Consider the following 6,750-nt stretch of genomic DNA (forward strand, 5'->3'; position numbering starts at 1 on the left):
CTCAGGCATCTCCCAGGATCCTCCCCCTCACATAGCGGGTCCCTTCCCCTAATATATCAGACCCCTCCCACTCATATAGCAGGCTCCTCCCCCTCATCTCTCAGCCCCCTCTCACATATCATGGCCCTCCCCCCATATATCAGGCCCCTCCCCCTAATATATCAGGCCCCTCCCTCTCATCGCTCAGGCCCCTCATCTCTCAGGGCCCTCATCTCCTGCTTATGTTTAAGTGACACATTTGATATTCTGGAATTCCCCTGATTGTCTATTCAATTAAAATGTGGGTCAAAAGGGAAATAAAAGCACAATGGGCTATGCCATCATTGTAGTTTAACTAATGTGCAATGATTTAGCTTAGAATTGATGTGTAGTCTGTTGATGCTTTGGATAGCAGATGTAACGTTAACAGAACTGCGGGAAAACAGTGCTTGGCAGGCGGGGGCGAAGGACACTGTGTACCGTTCATATGTTCATTGTGTTTTAGTTTCGACCCAAAGTGTGTTGTCAGTTGTTTGGATGCTATCCTCTCTTTGGTAAACAGAAAAAAAGCTTCTGCTTCCTTCTTGTCTCAGGCCTGGAAGTGACGTTTGTAACTTCTGAGAGGGGCCTGAGAGATAAGGTGGGGCCTGACAGATGAAGTCTGCGGTTATAATCTATTAGAGATGTTCACTCCTCCTCCAAGGCATTCCCCTCTGCTTTGAACATGTTTTATGAGCAGCAGAAATCCCTTTCTATCCACCTCTAATCAGCTGGTTTGGGGTGCCGTTCTGTAAAATGTCAAGCAGGCAAGCACCCCAGGACAAAGAATTAATTGAGGTTAAGTTGGAAAATCACATTGCTGGAGCCTATTATCTACTAAATTGAGGCCTGAAGCCATGATTATTGTCATTACTGTCACTGTGTTCCCCGTCGGTGCCCCAAAAGCCATCACTCACTTCCTGGGGCCAGTCATTGCATGGGAACAACAGTAAACGATTTTCAGTGTTGAACATTTGCACAGAGATGTCTTTAGGCCAGCTAATTGCCATGTAAGATTGTACAATATTGTGCAATGTGGTGCAGACCAGATTCCTTGCTTGTGGAGTTGAAAATGTGAGCTTAAAAGAAGATCAAACCATTGGAAAGGAACCTTTTACCATAAATATCCACACAGTGCCATCTGTTGGCTGGCTTCAGCAGTATACTAAACTCCTCAATAAAATGTATGCTTCATCTGATGAGATTAGATCGGAGCAGGAAGAATTTGTGTCATCAATTCATAGGACAAATGTTTAGCATTAAATTTGGTTATGCAACCCTACTCCTTAAATGCACTACTTTTGACATCACAGACTACAAGTTGTGGCAGTGGCATGGGGACCAGCCTAGGAGTGCATCATCTAGGGACTCGCTGCTATGCTGCCTGGCTAACTGTGTTTTATACTGTACCTGTACCACTAGACACATACACAGATAGATGTCCTCTCCCCCTACTCAGTCAGCCATGAGAGGAGAGAGAAAGGGTGAGTCTGGATGTCCTCTCCACCACTCAGTCAGCTATGAGAGGAGAGAAAAAGGGTGAGTCTGCATATTCTAATCTGAAGCAACTCACAATGGGACTGAGAGACCGTAAAAAGTTATCTCATCCATTTCATTAATGTTCTATTTCAAGCCATATTCCAGTCAGAGCCTGCATGATTTTTTCCACAGTATCACTTCAAAAGGGACTGGGCAAGAGAATGCAGACACTAAGTGATATTTCGACAAGCATTCCCTTGGTTGTCAACTGCAGAAATATAAAATCCTTAGAGGCGGAGCAGACACCTGCAGTAATGGAGTGCTATAGCCTGATCTATCCAGCCCCTGATCTTTCCAGTCATAAATGCTTACGGTCATGTCACAGTGGAGATCAAACAGCAGAGCAGACATTATCCACTCAGCGAGGTGTTATTCCCATTCTGACAGGCCAATGTACTGGCCCATTATACACTGAACAAAAATATAAACACAACATTCAAAGATTTTACTGAGTTACAGTTCATATAAGCATCTGGTGGTCACAGATACCTTTAAAAAAGTTGGGGGCGTGGATCAGAAAACCAGTCAGTATCTGGTGTGACCGCCATTTGCTTCATGCAGCGCGACACATCTCCATCGCATAGTGTTGATCAGGCTGTTGATTGTGGCCTGTGGAATATTGTCCCATTCCTCTTCACTTGCTGTGCGAAGTTGCTGGATATTGTCAGGAACTGGAACAAGCTGTCGTACACGTCGATCCAGAGCATCCCAAACATGTCTGGTGAGAATATAGGCCATGGAAGAAGTGGGGAATTTTCAGCTTCCAGGAATTGTGTAAAGATCCTTGCGACATGCGTTATCATGCTGAAACATGAGGTGATAGCGGCGGATGAATAGAACGACAATGGGCCTCAGGATCTCGTCACGGAATCTCTGTGCATTCAAATTTCCATCAACAAATGCAATTGTGTTCGTTGTCCGTAGCTCATGCCTGCCCATACCATAACCCCAACTCTACCTTGGGGCACTCTGTTCACAACGTTGACATCAGCAAACCGATCTGCCACACGACGCCATACACGCTGTCTGCTATCTGCCTGGTACAGTTGAAACTAGAGTTAATCTGTGAAGAGCACACTTCTCCAGCATGCCAGTGGCCATTGAAGGTGAGCATTTGCCCACTGATGTCGGTTACGACGCCGAACTGCAGTCAGGTCAAGACCCAGATGAGGATGACGAGCACACAGATGAGCTTCCCTAAGATGATTTCTGACAGTTTGTGTAGAAATTCTTCGGTTGTGCAAACCCATAGTTCCATCAGCTGTCCTGGTGGCTGGTCTCAGACGATTTCGCAGGTGAAGAAGCTGGATGTGGGAGGTCCTGGGCTGGCGTGGTTACACACGGTCTGGGGCTGTGAGGCCAGTTGGGCGTACTGCCAAATTATCTAAAACGATGCTGGAGGTGACTTATGGTAGCGAAATTAACATTCAATTCTCTGGCAACAGCTCCGGTGGACATTCCTGCAGTCAGCATGCCAATTGCATATTCCCTCAACACTTGAGACATCTGTGGCATTGTGTTGTGTGGCGAAACTGCACATTTTAGAGTGGCATTTTATTGTCCCCCAGCACAAGGTGCCCCTGTGTTATGATCATGCTGTTTAAAACTTTAGGGCTAGGCCCTTTTTTTCTCCAATTCCACCTGAATGACGTGCCCAAAGTAAACTACCTGTAGCTCAGGCCCCGAAGCCAGGATATGCATATAATTGGTACCATTGGAAAGAAAACACTTTGAAGTTTGAAGAAATTTTTAAATAATGTAGGAGAATATAACACAATAGATATGGTAGGAGAAAATCCAAAGAAAAACAAACCAGATTTCTTTTTTTTTGAGAGAGACCATCCTCTTAGAAATGCAAGAGAAAGGTAATATTGTAAATTAGCTCCCTGGATGCAATTCCCATGGCTTCCACATGGTGACAGCAGTCTATGTTCAAGGTTTCAGGCTTGTAACTTCAACAACGAATAAGAAATAACAGTTTTAGTAGAAGGACACAGCCTTGGAAATCCGTGTTTGTGCACCATGAAGAAATTACGCACCTGCTAAAATCGGTTTCCTATTGAACATACTTCTTTCCGAAATAAATATTACAGTTTGATTACATTTTAGGCTATCTGAGGAGTAAATAGAAACATATTTTGACTTGTTGAAACAAAGTTTAGGGGTAGATTTTCGGTTTCCTTTCTCTGCAAGTTGAACGAGTGGATTACTCAAATCGATGGTGCCAACTAAACTTACTTTTTGGGATATAAAGAAGGATTTCATCTAACAAAACAACACTACATGTTATAGCTGGGACCCTTTGGATGACAAATCAGAGGAAGATTTTCAAAAAGTGAATATTTCATCTTTATATGTGAATGTCTGAAACCTGTGCCGTTGGAAAAATATTTTGATGTGGGGCGTCGTCCTCAAACAATCGCATGGCATGTTTTCGCTGTAATAGCTACTGTAAATCGGACAGTGCAGTTAGATTAAGAATTTAAGCTTTCAGCCGATATAAGACACTTACGTACCTAAATGTTTAAAATCCATAATATTTATTTGAATTTATTTGAATTGCGCGCCCTCCAGTGAGCTGTGATGCATCATGACTCTACATTATACATTTCAGTCATTTAGCTCTTATCCAGTAGTGAGTGCATACATTTTAAGTGCTTTTTCGCACTGGTCATATTGAAGCTGTTCCGATGGCTCGTGATGGCCCAACGCCCTATTTAAGACACTTTATGTTGGTGTTTCCTTTAATTTGGCAGTTACAGTGCATTCGGAAAGCATTCAGACCCCTTGACTTTTTCCACATTTTGTTACGTTACAGCCTTATTCTAAACCCCCAAAAATGTACCCCCTCAAACAACATACAATACCCCGTAATGACAAAGCAAAAACAGTTTTTTAGAAATTGTTGCAAATGTATAAAAAATAAAAATATCACATTTACATAAGTATTCAGACCCTTTACTCAGTACTTTGTTGAAACACTTTGGCAGCGATTACAGCCTTGAGTCTTCTTGGGTATGATGCTACAAGCTTGGCACACCTGTATTGGTGGAGCTTCTCCCGTTCTTCCCTGCAGATCCTCTCAAGCTCTGTCAGGTTGGATAAGGAGCGTTGCTGCACAGCTATTTTCAGGCTCTCCAGAGATGTTTGATCAGGTTCAAGTCCGGGCTCTGGCTGGCCCACTCAAGGACATTCAGAGACTTGTACCGAAACCACTCCTGTGTTGTCTTGGCTGTGCGCTTAGGGTCGTTGTCCTGTTGGACGGTGAACCTTCGCCCCAGTCTGAGGTCCTGAGCAGGTTTTCATCAAGGATCTCTCTGTACTTTGCTCCGTTCATCTTTCCCTTGATCCTGGCTAGTCTCCCAGTCCCTGCCGCTGAAAAACATCCCCACAGAATGATGCTGCCACCACCATGCTTCACCGTAGGGATGGTGCCAGGGTTCCTCCAGACGTGACGCTTGGCATTCAGGCCAAAGAGTTCAATCTTGGTTTCATCTGACCAGAGAATCATGTTTTTCATGGTCTGAGAGTCCTTTAGGTGCTTTTTGGCAAACTCAAAGCGGGCTGTCATGTGCCTCTTACTGAGTAGTGGCTTCCGTCTGGCCACTCTACCGTAAAGTTCTGATTAGTGGAGTGCTGCAGAGATGGTTGTCCTTCTTGAAGGTTCTCCCATCTCCACAGAGGAACTCTAGAGCTCTGTCAGAGTGACCATCGGGTTCTTGGTCAACTCCCTGACCAAGGCCCTTCTCCTCCGATTGCTCAGTTTGGCTGGGCGGTCTTGGTGGTCTTGGTGGTTCCAAACTTCTTCCATTTAAGAATGATGGAGGTCACTGTGTTCTTGGGGACCTTTAATGCTGCAGAAATGTTTTGGTACCCTTCCCAGATGAGTGACTTGACACAATCCTGTCTCGGAGCTCTACGAACAATTTCTTCAACCTCATGGCTTGGTTTTTTCTCTGACCTGCACTATCAACTGTGGGACCTTATATAGACAGGTGTGTGCCTTTCCAAATAATGTCCAATCAATTGAATTTATCTCAGGTGGACTCCAATCAAGTTGTAGAAACATCTCAAGGATGATCAGAGGAACCAGGAAGCACCTGAGATCAATTTCGAGTCTCATTGCAAAGGGTTTGAATACTTATGTAAATACGTTTTTTTATAAATTTGCAAAAATGTCCAAAAAACTGTTTTTGCTTTGTCATTATGGGATTTTGCGTGTAGATTGATGAGGACTTTTTAAAAATGTAATCAATTTTAGAATAAGGCTGTAACGTAACATGTGGAAAAAGTCAAGGGGTCTTTAAACTTTCCGAATGCACTGTAGCTGTATCATAATAACTGCCAATCTCTCCTCTCACTTGTTCTCCAGTTGAGCAGTAATAGTTACCTTGTGGTAGTGATGCGCGGGTTGATTCATAACCTGCAGTCCCCATGGTTATATCCGCATGGTCATGAAATATTGTGTGGATGAAGGGCGGGTGGCAGGCAGGTTGAATAAAGAGCAAACAATATATTAAAAAATCCATACATGTATACTTATTGTGCAATTTATATATATATAGGCTACATTGAGGTTTTTCTTTCTTGAGGCTATATGGTAGTAGTGCGTTAGCCTAAACTTTTAGGGATTAACTGTAAACGGGGCAAATAGCTTACATGCCAAATGCTTTTGGGAACGGGCAGAAAAAGTCAACGTCAATCCACGGAAACAAAAAGGACAATGTCTGAGTTAAATTCAATAAGAGAAGCGCCGTGAATTGGAGAGTTGAAAATAAAGAGAAAGGAGGGCCAAAAAAGTTATATTTGGTGAAGTGGTAAAAGAGGATAATAGCAGTGCTGGCTATGTTATGTGTGATGATTGTGAGGCGATATAGCCTACAAATTCGGCAGTCACAAGACGGGGACTTAATAGGCCATGGCCTGTCAAGGGAACTGTAGCCTCCTGTTCAGATGGGTTAAATGGAAACTGAAATCTGGACACTGACTGTATGTCTATAACCTCTCACATAGCCTTAATATTAACTCCTTCAAATCTAGGCTACATTTTGACTTGGGGAAAAAGAGTGGAAAAATATGATTTATTTCTTTCAGCATCTTGAGAGAATGCAAATGTGCAGTTAGATACCGTCTGTAGAGGTGCTATCTTTATCAGCATCATAAAAGCTGATAGTATTTTAATCACATCAAATA

The sequence above is a fragment of the Salvelinus namaycush genome, chromosome 16 (assembly GCF_016432855.1).
Source record: "Salvelinus namaycush isolate Seneca chromosome 16, SaNama_1.0, whole genome shotgun sequence".
In the NCBI taxonomy this organism is placed as follows: Eukaryota; Metazoa; Chordata; class Actinopteri; order Salmoniformes; family Salmonidae; genus Salvelinus; species Salvelinus namaycush.